Genomic DNA, 18,943 nt, shown 5'->3' on the forward strand with positions numbered 1-18,943 from the left:
TCTGTTAATTGGAGATTGCCCCAAAGTTACAGCTACTTGATATTGAGAGAGGTAAGTTTGGTTTAAGTAAACCACAGCATTTTCTAGCTATTCATACAATTGACAATTTGATGTCCCTTAGTAGGAGTGTTTTTCTTGAATAGCAATATATAATTCAGGAACTAACAACAAACATAGATACTTGGGAGAAAATTAGAAGATAAGAATTTTAAAATGATTTTTATATGTCAGTTGCATAAATCTTTGATGGTAGACTTTCCACTCACTGACAGAACAAATGAATTTAATGCAGAAGTAAATGAAGAAGTTGGATGTGTATTGGAAAGTTGGCAAGATGTTCAAGTAAATATTTAAAACATAGATGTAATTGCATTCATATTTGTTAATTATAAAAGAAAATATAGAAGCAAACTGTTTACAGTAGCGCCATACACCTTCATATAGCAACATTAGCACAAGTGAAAATGATGGTTTAGATGCACAGATATCTTAAGTATGTGACTTGGTATAAGTGACAGACTGATGCTAAATCTGGCTTTTCCCCATTGGTTCAATTTGCTCTTTCCCAAGTAACCATTAATTTTAGTCATTTAAATGTTATTTAGAGGTCTTAATATACAAATTTAACTCCCCTCTGGAGGAGAGCTGCTGGCAGAAGTGATGAGAAGCTGTAGACAGAGAGACAGTATAGACAATACCTAACCTAAGTGCTGAAACATAGAGAACGTTCCAAAAGGTGATTGAAAGCTGAGGATCATGTGACTTTACCAAGCTGATTTTACTTCAAGGGCCTGTAATTGCCATGGTATAAATGTTATTCCTGTTTAGAAACACAAAGATTATTAGTATACAAAGATAGAAACTTCATGGATAGAAGAATACTGAATTACCAAGAGTCTGGCAGGACCACAGGTGTGTGGACTAACACATGCAGGTTCATGTCCAATAGGAAACTCGGAGTCAATAAAGAGGCACACATAGATAAGTCTGCTCTGCTCCTGTTGTGTGTGTCTAGTCGCCTTACATAAAGTGTCTTCTGCACTGTTGCCCAAATAAGCAGCAGGGGTGGCAGCCAAGGACAGAGAGAGAGAGCGCGCGCTTCACATCAGTGTATATCCTACCTGCAATGCTTCGCCCTTTCTTATCCATCAAATAGATTCGAACTTGTTCAGAGCCATTTTCCCTACTGGAATATTTATGTCAGGATAAAATTAATAATCTTTCTATAAATAAATTGTTTGGCCAATCTGAGAAAGAATGAGATTCCTAAGCAGTTGGAATCCAACAGAAGAGAATGGAGAGGAAAAGATTCTAAATGTTTGTGCTGGATATAGAATTCTAAAATAGAAAAGGAAAATATAAATATTTCTAGGAAGCAAAAGTTCCACACAGGGCTTCCCTGGTGGCGCAGTGGTTGAGAGTCCGCCTGCCGATGCAGGGGACACGGGTTCGTGCCCCGGTCCGGGAGGATCCCACATGCCGCAGAGCGGCTGGGCCCGTGAGCCATGGCCGCTGAGCCTGCGCGTCCGGAGCCTGTGCTCCGCAAAGGGGGAGGCCACAACAGTGAGAGGCCCGCATACTGCAAAAAAAAAAAAAAAAAAAAAAAAATGTTCCACACAATGCAAATGCCTTCTATCGACAACTGGTTTGAGTCCAACTGCCTGCCTTATCCTACACCAACTAGGACAAAAGCAAATCCTTTCAGTCTAAATATGTTGACAGCTTAATCAGTGTTTTCTACAAAGCTACACATTCAGGAGAGGGGATTTCTGGGTTTAAAGAATTTTAAAACTACAGAGAAAATCCTCACCAATTACTTAAGGTAACCATTCTATTTATTTTTTATATGTAAATAGAAAACACTTGAATGCCATTAACTACACAAAAGGAAAAGAACAACAGATTAATTTACCAGAGAAAACAAATAATTATAGGCAAAAGGAAAGATTCACAGTATATATAAAATTAACTTAAAGTGTATGATGGATGTAAATGTTAATTGAAAAGAAATAAAATATGTGACAAAATATTTGCCATCTGTGTATAAAAAAAGTTTTTGTGTGATAGATCCCAAAAGGCATGAGGCATAAAAAAATGATAAATTAGAATTCATCAATAAATTAGAATTAACCAAAACTTTTCCATTCCAAAGACATTGTTAAGAAATCCAAAATGCAAAGGATAATCTGAGAAAAGATACTTTTGTCCAAGACATATCTTGGACAAATCACCTGTGTCCAAGATATATAAAACCCTATTAGAACTCAATAATGACAAATAAAGAAATAATGATATATGGGCAGAAAATTTGAAAGACACCACCCCAAATCATATGCAAATAGGTAACAAACACATGAAAAAATGCTGTACTTCGTTAGTCATCAGGGAAATGAAAATTAATACAATTAGGATCTACCTCTATATACCCATTAGATTAGCTAAAATTGAAAAGTCTGACCATATCAAGTATTGTCAAGGAGCTGGACAAACTAGACTTCACATTTACTGCTGGTGGTAATGTAAAGTGGCACAACCAGTTTGGAAAACAGTATGTCAGTCTCTTAAAAAGATAAACTTATGACAAAATCTAGTCAGTTCCCTCTTAGTTATTTACCCAAGAGAAATGAAAACATATGTTCACAAAAAGAATTGTACACGAATGTTCAGATCAGCATTATCTGTAATAGCCCCAAAATGATAAAGAACCCAACGTCTATCAAGAGATGAACGAATAAGCAAATTATGATGTATTCATAAAATAGAATGTTTCACATCAGTAAAAAGAAAAGAACTATTGATATGCACAAAAACATAGTTCAACTGCAAAATCATTATCTTGAGTGAAAGAAGTCAGGCACATAGTAGATTCTATATGATTCCTCTTATATACAAATCTAGATCATGCAAATGAATCACAATGACAGAATTCAAGTCAATGGTTGCTGAGGGAAGGGGAGTAGGAAAGGAGGATTTCTAAGAGGAAGGAGGAAGCTGGTTTTGGGGTGATAGAAATGTTCTTATTTTTTCTCTTTTTTTTGATAGAAATGTTCTTTGTATTGTTTAGGATGATACATTCAGAAGTGTACAAATATGTCGAAACTGATCAAATTGTACAGTTGAAATATTTGTAGTTTATTTTACTTCAGTTAAACCTCAATAAATTTAAAAAATATCAATCCATGTATATAGTATAAAAGAGAAAAGCACAGAACTTGGCATCTCAGGTTGAATAAAGGGAATGTGGAGAAAAAAGAGGAGATTTTAGGGTCCAGTTTTGAAATATGTAAGCTGCAAAAATGTACAAGTGAAGTAAATACGGATATAATTAGATCATAAAAGTATTAATAGGTAGCACTTATTGTGGGCTTGCTATGTAACAAGCATGATTCCAGTACTTTACAGACATGATTTGGGTAGCTTCAATCAGCATGCAAAATCTCTTCTTTCAGAGCCAATGCACACACACAACAGCTGGGGTGCAGGGCATTCATTGCCCTCAGCAGCCCGTTTCCACCTTAACATTTTGGGAGTTTTTTCTGGAAAGTCAGACTCCACATACTATCTGTACCGATTAATAAATCCTTTTCTGCTTACCTAGCTAAAATACATTGTTTGGTGCAATTAAAAAAAATAACCAATAGATATGTTGACTTATCTGATAAAAATTACAAATACTATTCAATTTTAAGAAGAGAAGACTGCATCACATCACATCATAAAATGTTCACAACTAGATAAGATAGTACATGGGTGGGAGGTGTTGAGCCCAGTTTATTTATCTCCAACCTCCAAAATTTTACTGACATATTCTGTATATAAATTACAAGAAGGGAAATTTCGGATAGAGACTCTTAAAAATGTATGTATAATATAATATCTGCCTAATTAAAAATAACTAATTAAAATATTTTATATTATATTATGAGCCAGAGAGAGTGTATTTACTCCACTTATATTCATGGCTATGTATTATAAAAACAAATGTAGAAAATCATAGAATTTTTATATACAGCTGCAATATGAATCCAATTATTAAATGAGTCTAAGTGTTATATATAGTGACATTATATAAGAATTTATCAGGTTAAAATAATGTATGCTCTTAAAATTTAATCTGTACAAAATAATAGATATACAATTTCTAAACGTGTACAGGTAGGGATATGAAAAGAGGTTCAACAAAAATTATCTACCATTAGCAATATTTATTTTCATATTTATAAATACAGTGACATTCATATATGTATTGCCTCAAAGGTAATGATAGACTGTTGTCATTTACAATAAAATTAGACGTAGTTTTATTAATAATAATCTGGAATATGATAAAATATAATCAGCTGCTTTTGTTTTATATTATTTCTAAGAATATCAGATGTATTTTAACCAAGTAGGTTGTATGTCCTTAACTAAACAGGGAGTTTTAAATCTTTTTTCTAAGTACTGTGATAAATATTTCATTTTTATATTTTCAGTTTTAGTTTTTAATATTTTTAATATTATAAACTGTATAGTTAGAGTAGGATGAGCAAACTATGATCTATGTATTTCCAAAATCTCTAGCATTTGTTTACATAACATTCTCACATGTCATTCCAACTTTGAGCATAATTATTACTGAGATGCTTTTGACATTAAATTTTATGAAAATTTTGGCATTAAGCTTATATAGAAATTCTATCATCTATCTATCTCTCTACCCAATCTATTATTAGCCTATATAAATAAAAAGGAGAAAAATACAGTAACTTCTTTGCAAACATTTATCCCCAGGACTTAAGTTAAAATTGTTAAGTGTGTGTGCATGTGTGTGTGTGTGTGTGTGCATATGTGTACGTGATCTTTTCTTACTCCTTTAGCATAGCCTACATTTGTTAGAACAATCTAATATATTAATTTAAAATTATTACCAGCTCCCTGAATTTATATTTCCTGATATATATTTATTAGTAAAATATGAAACTATACGCCTTCAGTCTTCATTAAAGCCAGAGCTCAATGCCATATCTCATATTTATAACTATATATTTGGTAATCATGATCAATTCACATACACAGGTACCATGGCAGCTTAGAAAATAGCTTTAGCTGAATGATCTTGAAGATTTAAAAATAGTAAATGCAACTTTTTTTTTTACTCATAAAACACAGACCACATTTTTGTTTGAAATTATAGTTAGAAATCTTGCAAGTGTGTATTTTGATAAATTGAAATTTATGATTTAAAATGTTGTGATAATACACAACAAAATAAAAGGCAAATAAAAGTAAAACCTTTACATATTTCCTGACAGTGTTTATTTTAGGCTTTAAATACCATCAATTTCACATGTCTCTAAATATATAATTGAGAAGAATATACTAATAGCGTTTGGCTTACTTTTCTATGATTGGCCTCATGGCTAAAATTCGGCATTGATGGCTATATACATTAGGTGGCGAAAATTTACTATAATAGGAAAGATCTCTAATTTATATCTTATAATCATAAGGATTTCATGAAGTAACAGAATGAAACTGGGAATCCAAAACTGAGAATCCAAAAGTGAGTGTTATATTTTTCCCCTTTTAAAGAAATATTTTGGTGTTTAGGTTTATATTCTTGAAATTTAGATAATACTGTCATTTCTGTGCCTTAAACTACTTGTGAGAATCAATCAGATCATAAATGTGAACTCTATTCAGGAGCTAATTTATAAATGTGAGATATATATAGTTCCAGACATTTAGTAAAAGAACGTTAGTATATAGTTCACCATTTTTTTTCAGTGTTGTGTCTAAGCTAAGGTGAAGACACTCAAATCTAATTGTCAATAAGCGTGATAGTTAAAATTTATTATTCATTATGTGTCAGGCTTTTACTTTGTTTTTACTTTGCAAATATAATTTCTTTTCAATCTCATATCAACTCTTCAATGTAAGCATAGTTTTTGGTTTCTTTATTGTTTTTCCATTTTCATGGTTTTAAAATTCATAGAGAAATTAATTTGCTTTATGTTTCTTTTTTATTGTATTAAGATACACATAACATAAAATTTACCATCTTAACTTTTTTTTTTTTTTTTTTTTTTGCAGTATGCGGGCCTTCTCACTGTTGTGGCCTCTCCCGTTGCGGAGAACAGGCTCCAGACGTGCAGGCTCAGCGGCCATGGCTCACGGGCCCAGCCGCTCCCCGGCATGTGGGATCTTCCTGGACCCGGGCACGAACCCGCGTCCCCTGCATCGGCAGGCAGACTCCCAACCACTGCGCCACCAGGGAAGCCCCCATCTTAACTATTTTAAGTGTCCAGGTTAGTAGTATTAAATACATTCACACTGTTGTGCAGCCATCACTACCATCCATCTTGATAGCTCTTTTCATTTTGTAAACTGGAACTCTAAGCAGTAACTCTCCATTTTCCTCTCTGGCAACCACCACTTCACTTTCTCATTTCATGATTTTGACCACTCTTTGTTCCTCGTAGAGGTGAATCATACAGTATTTGTCTTTTTGTGACTGGCTTATTTTATTTAGCACAGTGTCTTCAAGGTTCATCCGTATTGTAGCATATTGCAAAATTTCTATCCATTTTGAGGTTGAATAATATTTCATTGTATGTATATACTACATTGTCTTCAACCATTCATCTGTTGACTGACACTTAGGTTGTTTCCATGTTTTAGCTATTGTGAAGTACGTTGCAATGAACATGGAGATACAGATGTCTCTTCTAGACAGTGATTACATTTCCTTTGGATATATATAAAGAAGTGGGTAGCTGGATCATATGGTAATCCTATTTTAAATTTTTGAGAAATCTCCACACTGTTTTCATAGTGGCTCTACCAATTTATGTTCCCACAAATTATACAGGGTCCCTTTCTTTCCTCCCCATACTCAGTAGCAGTTGTTAGCTCTAGTCTTTTTGATAACTGTCATTTTAACAGGTGTGAAGTGATATCTCATTGTAGTTTTTATTTGCATTTCCCTGATGTTAATTAGGATTTGTTGAACACTTTTTCATGACCATTTGCATGTCTTCTTTGGAAAAATGTCTATTCAGGATCTTTGCCCATTTTTAAATCTGACTTTTTGTTGTTATTTAGTTGTGTGAGTTTCTTATATGTTTTGTGCATTAACCCCTTATCAGATAATATGGTTTGCCAATATTTTATCCTATTTCATAAGTTGCTTCTTCAGTTTGCTGATTGTTACTCATGCTGTGTAGAAGTTTATTCATTTGATGTAGTGTCACTTGATTTTTGCTTTCATTGTCTGTGCATTGGTGTCATATTCAGAAATTAACTGCCAACACAGATGTCAAGGATTTTTTCCCTATGTTTTCTTCTAGGAGATTTACTGTTTCAGGTTTTATATTTAAGTCCTTATAGATTCGGAATAAACTTTTGTGAGAGTGTAACATAGGAGTCGAATTTCATTCTTTTGCATGTGAAATCCAGTTCTCCCAACACCATTTATTGAATAGTTTATCCTTTCCCTATTGAGTATGCTTGGATCCTTTGTCAAATATTAGTTGACCATACGTGTATGGGTTTATTTCTGGACTGTCTATTCTGTTCCACTGATCTATGTGTCTGTTTTTATGCCTATATCGTACTGTTTGATAGCAATAGATTAGTAATATAGTTTCAAATCAGGAAGTGTTATGCCTCCAGCTTTGTTCTTTCTCAAGATTGCTTTGGTTATTCAGGGTCTTTTGTGGTTCCTTATGAATTTTAGGATTTTTTTCTGTGAAAAATACCATTGGAATTTTGATAAGGATTGTCTTAAATCTATAGATGACTTTGGGTAGTATGGCTATTTTAACAATATTAACTCTTCTGATCTCTGAACATGTACTGTCTTTCCATTTATTTGCATCTTCTTCAATTTCTTTCATCAGTATATTACAGTTTTTGGTTGTACAGATCTTTCACCTCCTTGGTTAAATTTATTGCTATTTTGTCTTTGGTGCTATTGTAAATAGAATATGTTTTCTTTATTTGTTTTTTAAATATTTTATTGTAAGTATATAGAAATACAACAGATTTTTTCATGTTGATTTTGTATCCTGAAATTTTACTGAATTCATTTATTACTTCTAAAATTTTTTTGGTGGAATCTTTAGGATTTTCTATACATATAAGACCATATCATCTGCAAACAGAGACAATTTTATTTCTTCCTTTCTGATTTGGATGCCTTTTATTTATTTTTCTTGCCTAATTACTCTCGTAAGGACTTCCAGTACTTGGAAGTCCTTTCTATGTTGAACAGGACTGAAAATAGAGTGTACCCTTGTTTTATTCCTGGTCTTAGAGAAAAAGCTTTCAACCTTTGACAAGTTGAGTCTGATGTTAGCTATGGGCTTGCCATATATGGCCTTTATTATGATGAGGTACATTTCTTCTATACCCACTTTGTTGAGAGTTTTTATCATTAATGAATGTTGAATTTTGTCGAATGATTTTTCTACATCCATTGAGATAGTCATGTGGCTTTTGTCCTTCACCGTGTTAAAGTGGTGTATTGCATTTATTGATTTCTTTATGGTGAATTTTCCTTGCAGCCAGGGATAAAGCCCACTTGATCATGATCTGTGATCCTTTTAATGTGCTGTTGAATTTAGTTTGCTAGTATTTTGTTGAGAATTTTTACATCTGTATTCATCAGGGATTTGGGGCTGTAATTTTATTATCTTTTAGTGTCCTTTTCTGGTTTGGTATCAGAGTAATGCTGGCCTCATAAAGTGAGTTTGGGAATGTTTCCTTCTTTTCAAATCATTTGAGAAAGATTCACATTAATTCTTCCTAAATGTGGAGTAGAATTCACCTGTGAAGTCATCCGGTCCTATGGTTTTCTATGTTAGGAGGTTTTTGATTACTGATTCAATCTCCTTACTAGTAATTGATCAGTTCAGATTTTCTATTTCTTCATGATTCAGTCTTTATAGGTTGTATGTTTCTGGTAATTTATGTATTTCTTCTGGGTGGTCCAATTTCTTGGTGTATAATTGTTCATAGTGGTCTCTGATGATCCTTTGTATTTCTGTGGTGTCTGTGGAAATATATCCTCTTTCAACCATATATTTTTTTATTATTGTTGTTCACTTTCTTTTTTTTCTTGTTAAGTCTAGCTAAAGGTTTATTGATTTTATTTATTTTTTCAAAAAACCAGCACTTGGTTTCATTGATTTTTTTTTCTATTGTCTTGTAAGCCTCTAATTTATTTCCACCCTAGTCTTTATTATTTCCTTTCTTCTGCTAACCTTGGACTTTACTTGTTCTTTTTTTCTAGTCCCTTGATGTATAAAGTTAGGTTGTTTATTTGTGATTTTTCTATCTTCTTAATGTAGGCATTTATTGCTGTAAACTTTTCTCTTATAACTGCTTTTGCTGAATCCCATCAGTTTTTGTGTATTGTGTTTCCATTTTCATTTGGTTCAAGATCTTTTTTATTTCTCTTTTGTTTTTTTTCCTTTGACCCATTTGTTGTTTAGAAGTGTGTTGTTTAATTTCCACATATTTGTTAATTTTCTTGTTTTCCTCATGTTACTGATTTCTAGTTTCATATCTTGTGGTCAGAAAAGATACCTTATATGATTTATTTATTTTTTTTAATTTGATAAGACTTGTTTTGTGATCTAACATATGGTCTACCTTACAGAATGTTCCATGTGCCCTTGATAAGAATGTGTATTTTGCTGCTATTCATAGGAATTGTCTGCATATATCTGTTAGGTCAATTTGGTCTAAAGTACAGTTCAAGTCCAATTTTTTAAATTAATTTCTGTCTGGATAATCTATCCCATTAAAAGTGAGATATTTAATTGCCCTACTATTACTGTATTGCTGTGTTTCTCTTAATATATTTAGGTCTCCAGAGTTGGGTCAATACATATTTACAACTGTTATTTCCTCTTGGTGCATTGACACACTTATCACTATATAATGTGCCTTGTTACATTTTTTAGCTTAAAGTATATTTGTCTGCTATAAGTTCAGCTACCCCTGCTCTCTTTTATTTCTATTTGTGTAGAATATTTTTTTTCCATCCATTCACTTTGAGCCTATGTGTGCCCTTAAAGCTAAAGTAAATCTTTTGTAGGCAGCAAATCTCTTGTAGGGTCTTGTTTTGTTATTCATTCAGTCATGTAGGACTGGAGCGCTATTAGTGGGTATAATACAAAAATATTTTATAATCAAGTAAGTTGCATAGCATATTTCATAATAAAATATCTTAATAATATATGTTTAAAATGGTTACTTTGGAAGTAATAATTTTATGAATAGTGGTAAGGCATATCAAATTGAAAGATATTATTTTGGTTCTAGGATGTTGCCTTTGCAGATATGATAAGCATACAAAAATAGACAACATAATTTTCTGGATCATAGCAGATTTGTAGAACTTATACTCTGAATTAGAACTGAAGTTAGCACCTACATATTTATTCTGGAAAAGAATGGATGTTCAAGAATGGCAGTTAAAAATATAGCTTGTAGTATAAAAACTGAAAAATGCATTTTTTATACCTTGAATTATTACTCACTGTGTGAATCAACGAAAAAGTCTAAACCTCCAGGAACATGATAACATGTTGCTTTATATTATGGTGATCACTTTACCATTTCTACATACTGTGAAACTTTCCAAATTCTATAGGTGATACTGGGACTTTTCCCTGTAGAAATAGAAGGAGTAGAGTCAGAGTTTTTCTATGGCTGCTGTATTTGTCAAGTTTTGAATTAATATACAGTGTAACAAGTACCTCCTAAATCTCAGTGACTTACAGCAATGTTTATTTTTGTCGGCGTGTCTGAGAGCTAGCTATGGTGGCTTCACTCAAGCCTGAGGTTTAGATTCAGTTGTGCTCCACATGTCTTTAATTCCTGGAACGCAGGTAGATAAGCAGAGGGAGTAGGACATCATCATTCTTCTCTTGTTGAAGGAGAGAAATGTAAGAGGTTAAGTCAGACATTCACACATTTAAAGCCTCTGTTCAAATAGAAGATACATCACATCTGTTCATATTCTATTAGCCAAAGCAAGCCTGACACTTGAACAAGCCCAGCATCAGTGGGGCAGGTGTGATGGTAGGCAGAGGATTATTTGCTGAAAAATAATGCAATCCATCAAAGCCAGTTAGAACTGAAGGATTCAGTCGAATATAAAGACACCTGGCACATATTAGATATTTTGCTAATGTTTCCTGAATTAGCTAAAGAAATAGAGAAGTAGTTTCACTGTCAGATATACGTATAAGATTATGCTATTCTTTTTTTTTTTTTTTTGTCTTATGGTATGACTATCTTATTTTTTTTAATACTAACTTATTATTTTTAAAAGCTGAAATTCCAGTTATAGACTTAACTTTTATAACTGCCCAAGAATGCATTTTCTGTATGGGAATAAACATTGCTAAACTTCTAAATAATTTTCATTGGCTAATATGCAGTATTATCATGGAAAAGTTCTGCTGCTTGTATATAGTTTAATATGTGAATACCTAATCTTGATTTAGATCTAGATAAATAAATACAAATAAAATTACCATGCACAATCTTATTAAAGTACAATACATTGATGCTTTCCCAGAAAATGTACCTTATTCCCTCTAAATCTCTAATTATGGCAGCCCTGTTATGAATCAACCTCTCTAATTATTTTGAATCTATTTGGTTACTTAATTATACTTTTGTTATTACGTAAAATTGGAAAATATGTGCATTCAAATACACAATTAAAAGATTTTAAGTAGTGGTTTTAAGTATTTGGAAAAAATATGATACTATGATCTGTGTGATTAGCAGAATTAATCAATGAATTCTTAGGAAATGTAGCATGTTTTCTTTTCCAACTTGTGTATCTGATCAGGTTATATAGCATTTATCATTATATAGCATTCATAACTGGAAAGGACCTAAAAGATCAATTAATCAAGTGACCAGCAAACTTTTTCTGTAAAGATCAAGATACTAAATATTTGGGACTTCCCTGGTGGTCCAGTGGTAAAGAATCTGCCTTCCAATGCAGGGGACACAGGTTCGATCCCTTGTCGGGGAACTAAGATCCCACATGCCATGGGGCAACTAAGCCCACCCACCACAACTACTGAGTCCGTGCACCTCAACTAAACCCATGTGCTCTGGAGCCTGTGCCACAACTAGAGAGAGGAAAAAAACGCTGTATGCCACAACTAGAGAGAAGACCATGTGCCACAACGAAAGATACCATGTGCCGCAACTAAGACCCGACACAGCCAAAAATAAATAAATAAATATTTTTAAAAGATACTAAATATTTAAGTCTTTATGGGCCATGTGATTTCTATCAAAAGCACCCAACTCGGGCTTCCCTGGTGGTGCAGTGGTTGAGAGTCCGCCTGCCGATGCGGGGGGACACAGGTTCGTGCCCCGGTCCAGGAAGATCCCACATGCCACGGAGCGGCCGGGCCCATGAGCCATGGCTGCTGATCCTGTGCGTCCGGAGCCTGTGCTCCGCAACGGGAGAGGCCGCAGCAGTGACAGGCTCGCGTACCGCAAGAAAAAAAAAAAAAAGCACCCAACTCTGCAGTTGTAACGTGAACCCAGCCATAAACAGTATGTAAACGAATGAATGAGGCTGCTTCCAATAAAATGATTTTTCACACAACCAGAGGTGGCTGGATTTTCCCTGTGGGCTGTTGCTTAAAAGCCCTGATCTTGTCTAATATACTAATTAACAGATGAAGAAAGTGAGACTTAAAAGGATTCGAGATTGTTATTCCACAATTAGCAATACAACTTCTAAAATTTGCTAAATGTTACAAATCTAATGGGTAACAAGTACGGGTTTAAAATTGATCAGTCCTGGGCTTCCCTGGTGGCGCAGTGGTTGAGAGTCCGCCTGCCGATGCAGGGGACACGGGTCCGTGCCCCGGTCCGGGAAGATCCCACATGCCGCAGAGCGGCTAGGCCCGTGAGCCACGGCCGCTGAGCCTGCGCGTCCGGAGCCTGCGCTCCGCAACGGGAGAGGCCCATGTACCGGGAAAAAAAAAGAAAAAAAAAAAAGAAAAAGATTCATCAGTCCTGACTGAGAATTAAATATCTTTGAGTAACTTTTTCTATCATATATCTTGGAGATTCATGTTTTGATTTAGTAAGCATAAATATTATTTTAAGTCATGAAGCATAAGAAAGCCTTTTTAAGATCTCATTGCTTTGGATGATTTCTTTAAAATGTTAAATATACCCTTTGACTAACTTGGACATGGATGACTTTAACTTGACTGATAAAATGAAGTCCTAAACCACAAGACAAATCACTTCCTATACAATTCTTTGAAGGTAATGATTAAAAAAAATGTATATTTAGTTTGCAGGTGATTCTATAGATATTTAAGAGTTTGCTATTCTTTCAGAATATTTTTGGTGTATACTAAAGGAATAATTTCTCAACAGGACATGTCTTTTGACAATTTCCTTTGTTAACCTCTATGGTATATTCATGTAAGTCTATTTAATTTAATGAAAACAAACAATATTTCCCAGAAATATTGTCTCATATTTTTAAATATTTATTTATTTATTTGGCTGCACTGGATCTTAGTTGTGGCACGTGGGATCCTAGTTGTGGCATGCAGGATATTCGTTGCCACATGTGGGATCTTTAGTTGTGGCATGCGAACTCTTAGGTGTGGCATGTGGGATCTAATTCCCTGACCAGGAATCAAACACGGGCCCCCTGCATTGGGAGCTTGGAGTCTTAGCAACTGGACCACCAACGAAGTCCCTATGTCTCATATTTCTATATTAATGTTATAGCAAGTTAAAAATATGCCCTATTAATTAAAATAGTAGGAAAATAATTATACAAAAAAGTATTTTATGCTTTTCATAAACTATATTAACTATCTAAACTTTTTTTAAAAAAATATATTCAAATTTCTAAAATCAAAGCAAAAAGCAAGGCCACACAGATAAACATTTTATTTTTTCATTGTCTTTCTGTTGGGGTATTTTTCATGAGTTTTTTTATGTAGAATTTGTTTGGAAACATGTATTTTTCAATATTTCCTGTTGAGAACTTTATGACCACCTACTGTATTTCAATGTTCTCCAGTCTACAATGAAAAACATACTAAATATGGATCCAGATTTCAGGACTCTAGGAACGTTCATAGCCATGGCTACTATTCAATTATACCACAAAGACATATTTGTGGAATGTAGAAGAACTACTGCCGTGGTGCACAGGACTTAATTGGATTCCTGTGCATTGGTTTCTTTCTCATCTCTAAGGCCAACACAGTCACTATTTCAAATAAAATAATTTTAAGTAAATTATATTTAATCAATATATTTAACCAGTAGGTCTAAATAAAATAAAATCAAGTAAGGTATTTTAAGAGTGCTGCATTACCCAATTTGAAAACGTTATAAGGTTTAATGTCCTTATTTCATAAAAATACTGAGTGGACACACTCCATATGTAAAATGATTTAAAAATACAAATGTTTGAAGAATGTAATTTTTATTATATTGAATGTATTGGTTAAAAGATTAAAACTATATTATAAAAAATACTTGCTAAAAGTTTTTAGTTGCTGGATGATGTTGTTGAATTAAAATAAGTGAATCTGGGACTTCCCTGGTGACACAGTGGTTAAGAATCTGCCTTTCAATGCAGGGGACATGGGTTCAAGCCCTGGTCCAGGAAGCAACTAAACCCATGCACCACAACTACTGAGCCTGCGCTCTAGAGCCCATGAGCCACAACTACTGAGCCCACATGCCACAATTACTGAAGCCCGGGTGCCTAGAGCCCATGCTCCACAACAGTAGAAGCTGCCGCAATAAGAAGACTGCGCACTGCCACGAAGAGTAACCCCTGCTTGTTACAACTAGAGAAAGCCTGCATGCAACAAGGAAGACCCAAGCAGCCAAAAATAAAATATGAATAAATAAAGTAAAAATCAAACCCCTATCTTCCAGTTGAAAAACAATAAAAAATAAAATAAATGCATCTAAGGGCTATGTGGTTGAAAATGTTATTTGCTTAATTATGTTATTAAAATGACCATAATTCTTTCATCAAGCAAAGCTGTAAACTGAAGGAGAGAGTTGAGAGTGATTTAAAAAAAGGTGAAGAAGTATTAGGAGAGTTGCTTTTTTTTGCTTTGTTCTGTTTAGATGAGAAAAATAACATTCCAAAGGAAAAGTTCAAGTAGGGAGGGTATCAGTGGTGAGGGAGCTAGGGAAAATCTCTGTGCAGAAGAAAGTTATGGGATTGAGTGCATATTAGATCTGTACCTGCCTAGTTATATTATTAAAACTACTCGGTATATAATTTTGTTTAATTATTATGTTAAAGTGTATTTCTAGGGCTTGTTTTTTAATGAAAAACTGACTGATTCACTCAAAGTAATCAGAGAAAAGGAAACACGTATAGACACAGATGCAGGAATCCTAGTTAATAAGTTTCATGTGGTGAATAAAGTTTTTGAAAAATCTCGACTGGTTGTTTCAATGTTTTTTTAATGAAGTAAGGCTCAAGGTCAAAGCTGAAAATGAGGAGAGTAGAAGAGACTTGAGAACAAAGGATAATGTATGAGATGTTGGTCTAAGAGAATGCAAGAGTAAATTGACCAGGATGATATAAGGCCATTTTTGACCAGCATAAGGGCTTTCTTGCGATGAGTGATGAAAGAAGAAAGTCAGTATGATACAAAGGTCCTGTGCAGGCCGGGTCTATCTGTGTAGGGCAGGCTCTCAGTAAGTAGAGAGTTGGATATAGTCAGGGCTGAGATTTAGCAAAACATCAACAACAAACAATGAAGCAAGATAAGGGCAAAAAATTAAGAGAAAGGGCGAGATGATAACTGTTGACCACGGAAGTTAAGTTTGGAATGGAAAGAAATGAGGCTATAAAGGGAGTGAGGCACAGTAAAGACGCCATAGGATCAACGGATTGTGGTCCCTGCTCGTGGCAAAGAATTAATAAGGATAAGTTAAATGGTGAGAATTAGAGAGTCTTCTCAGTCTTTGACAGAACTTATACTTGATTTTTGAAGTTGTCCTTTTTCAATTTGACCAGACAGAAGAAAAATAGAATTTTTAAATACAATAAAATGGATTTTCAAATAAACGAAAATGTTGGGAAACAAGTAGTAAGAGAATGTGATAGTAGATAGATGGCAGGTAGATAGATAGATAGATAGAGTTAAATAAACTAGGACTTAATAAAAGAAATGTATAAATTATATCATAATTTTATTAAATCTTTAAGTTTTGGAGAACAAAAACAGCCATATAATTTACTTCAGCCCAGCCTCTCTGCCTTGAGTCTGTGAAATCTCACGTCTGCCAAATCATGAGGCAGTCTCCAGTTTGATTCTGAAGACCCTGGAATAGAACTGGCTGTCAACAAAGGAACTGTATTCTCATTTCCACTGATCTTCTAAGATGTTCGCTTTTTTTTTTTTTTTTTTTTTTTTGCAGAACGCGGGCCTTTCACTGCTGTGGCCTCTCCCGTTACCGAGCACAGGCTCCGGACGCGCAGGCTCAGCGGCCATGGCTCACGGGCCCAGCCGCTCCGCAGCATGTGGGATCTTCCCGGACCGGGGCACGAACCCGTGTCCCCTGCATAGGCAGGCAGACTCTCAACCACTGCGCCACCAGGGAAGCCCTAAGATGTCCTTTTAAATAAATATTCTAACAATGATAGCAACAGACACAGTAATCCATGAAGAAAGAGATGTGTAGTGGAGAGTGGCAGAATCCAGACAATGAAAGAGATTCAAGTAGAATGCACTTAAGCACCACATTATGGATGGATTTTGGCAATGAAAGTTAAAGTGTAATTGTGTAGTCATTTAAAACAATCAGTTTCAGATGTAAGGCAAAAGTGAATAGTGTCGGTTTACAAGGAAATTATTTCATTCTTCACTTGAAAAATAAATGAATTTGATGTTTGATTTTGACAGAATATGAAAAGGGAAATGTATTATTTTTTAAAATTTAGTCGTTGAGTGGTTATGCTTCCTTATTCCCATTTAGAATCCTCATTAAAAGTGATTTGACATATGTAGGAATAAATGTGTGATTATACAATAAATGTAATAATACAGTGAATTTTTAAAAAATAACTTCCAAGTCACTATTTGAGTTTCTATTTTTGTAGGAAAATCTGAATAATAAAACATGACATAATTTGCATCTTATCAATATAGTTAAGATTTCAACTCTTACTACACACAACACAAGTATTGTTTTCGGGGGGTTAAGTGCTATAATAAAAACTTTTCCTATGATGGTGAGTATGTTTCTCTTGAAATAATATGTCATGAGAAGATACTATTTCAATTTGCTATCCACAGTCTTGGGAAAATGAAATGCAACATTATAATATGAATATGCAACCAACATATTCTCAACTAAACTTAAATTGTTCTAAGAAAACAAAATATGGACATTCTTTTGGAAGATGTTCATTAAATGTCAAGAATATAGCGAGAGTAAGAACCTTTGTAGGATAAAAGAGAATAGCAGAGATGTGCGATAATAATTCAGTTTAACAGACATCTGACTTGTTTGTCAGAATTAATTAGAAACAATTTTAAATTGTTGAAATAATTAAATAATTGAAAGTTGCAAGCAGAGTCCTCAATATAAACACACTTGTGCGTTAGAGATGTGTCTTTGCTCTATTCTGACAAATTGAGTATGAATGAGAATTGTGTCTTCTAATACTTCTTTTATACTCTTAGACATGGCATTTTAATTTAGTAAGCTCTGGAGTTAGCAGCCTTGGGTTCAAATTGGGTTTTTATCTCATACTACTTGTGTATTTAAAATCAGTGCTTGCTTACACCCTTATTGCCATGTCTTCCAAGCACATGGTAAGCTCAAATTCCCAGTTTCCTTGCTGTTGAAAAGGGCTATGTCAGAATGAACTAGGAAAAGAATGTATGTCACTTCCAGAATAAACCACTTAGTAGCTCCTGAAGTCTTATATTTCTCTTTCTCTGTGGCCAAGATGGTGGAGGAAGAGTAAGGATAAGATGAACAAAGGCTAGATGGAGAAGAATTGACAAAGGGTGCCCTCCAGATCTGCATAAGTGAGATTAAATTTGCTATGTTAAGCCATTGAGGAATTTGGTTGTATTATTTGTTACCCCGCAAATTTACACTAGCTCTGCAACTTTATGCTAGAACTTAACCTCCCTCAGTTTTAGTTTTCCATTCTGTAAATGAAAAATTATGACATAGGCATAGGAAGTGACAGCAATTTTACTTTCTTTTTTATGTTCAAGAAAGTTATTAGATTACCTGTAGAATTGAAACTGTTGTGGAGTTTATTTATTTGCACTTCTGTTTCCTTAAGATACTGCTATTTATACTGACTACATAAAATAAATGAAATGTCATATTTAGTATTCAGTGGGAGGTTTTATTTATTTTTTATTTCTTACAGACAAATATTTGACCTTATTATGAGTGAACTAAAGGCAAAGTGTCTCATGGAAAAAAAAACAAGTCCCAAAACCTTCTAGCAAGACCAAAAATGCTAAGGTAAGTAAGCCCAGGGTTACTAATTTAATATCATCCATAGATAGGAAAGAGGACTATGTCATATTAAAAACGAAAACAGACCATTGCAGACTGTGTCTCCCCAAAATTCATATTTTGAAACCTAGGCTTCAATGTGACCACATTTGGAGACTGGCCTTTGGAAGGTAATTTGAATTAATGAGGTCATGAGGATGGGGTCTTCCTGATGGGATTAATGACCCTATAAGAGGAGGAAGAGACAGGACACCTCTCTCTTTTTCCATGCACATGCATGGAACAAAGGCCATGTGAGCACACAGTGAGAAGAAGGCTGTCTACAAGATAGGAAAAGGGCCCACACCTTGATCTTTGACTTCCTATCCTCCAGAACTGTGAGAAATAAACAATAGTTAAGCAACCCAGTCTATGG

At 34.2% G+C, this 18,943-nt stretch overlaps 1 long non-coding RNA gene across 2 annotated transcripts in view; it reads left to right on the forward strand.

Annotated features, from left to right (window-relative positions):
• The window catches only part of LOC307183813, a 187,412-nt gene that overhangs the window by 155,783 nt on the left and 12,686 nt on the right, over positions 1 to 18,943 (forward strand). Inside the window, exons 3-4 of one of the 2 annotated variants that reach the window (XR_013827615.1) lie at positions 6,076 to 6,290; positions 18,437 to 18,534. This is a non-coding gene — a long non-coding RNA (uncharacterized lncRNA). Of the gene's footprint in view, positions 1 to 6,075; positions 6,291 to 14,650; positions 14,935 to 18,436; positions 18,535 to 18,943 lie in introns of those variants that run through there. The other variant, XR_013827616.1, reaches the window with a different exon arrangement.

Source organism: Stenella coeruleoalba (assembly GCF_951394435.1).
Source record: "Stenella coeruleoalba genome assembly, chromosome: 3".
NCBI classification, from domain to species: Eukaryota; Metazoa; Chordata; class Mammalia; order Artiodactyla; family Delphinidae; genus Stenella; species Stenella coeruleoalba.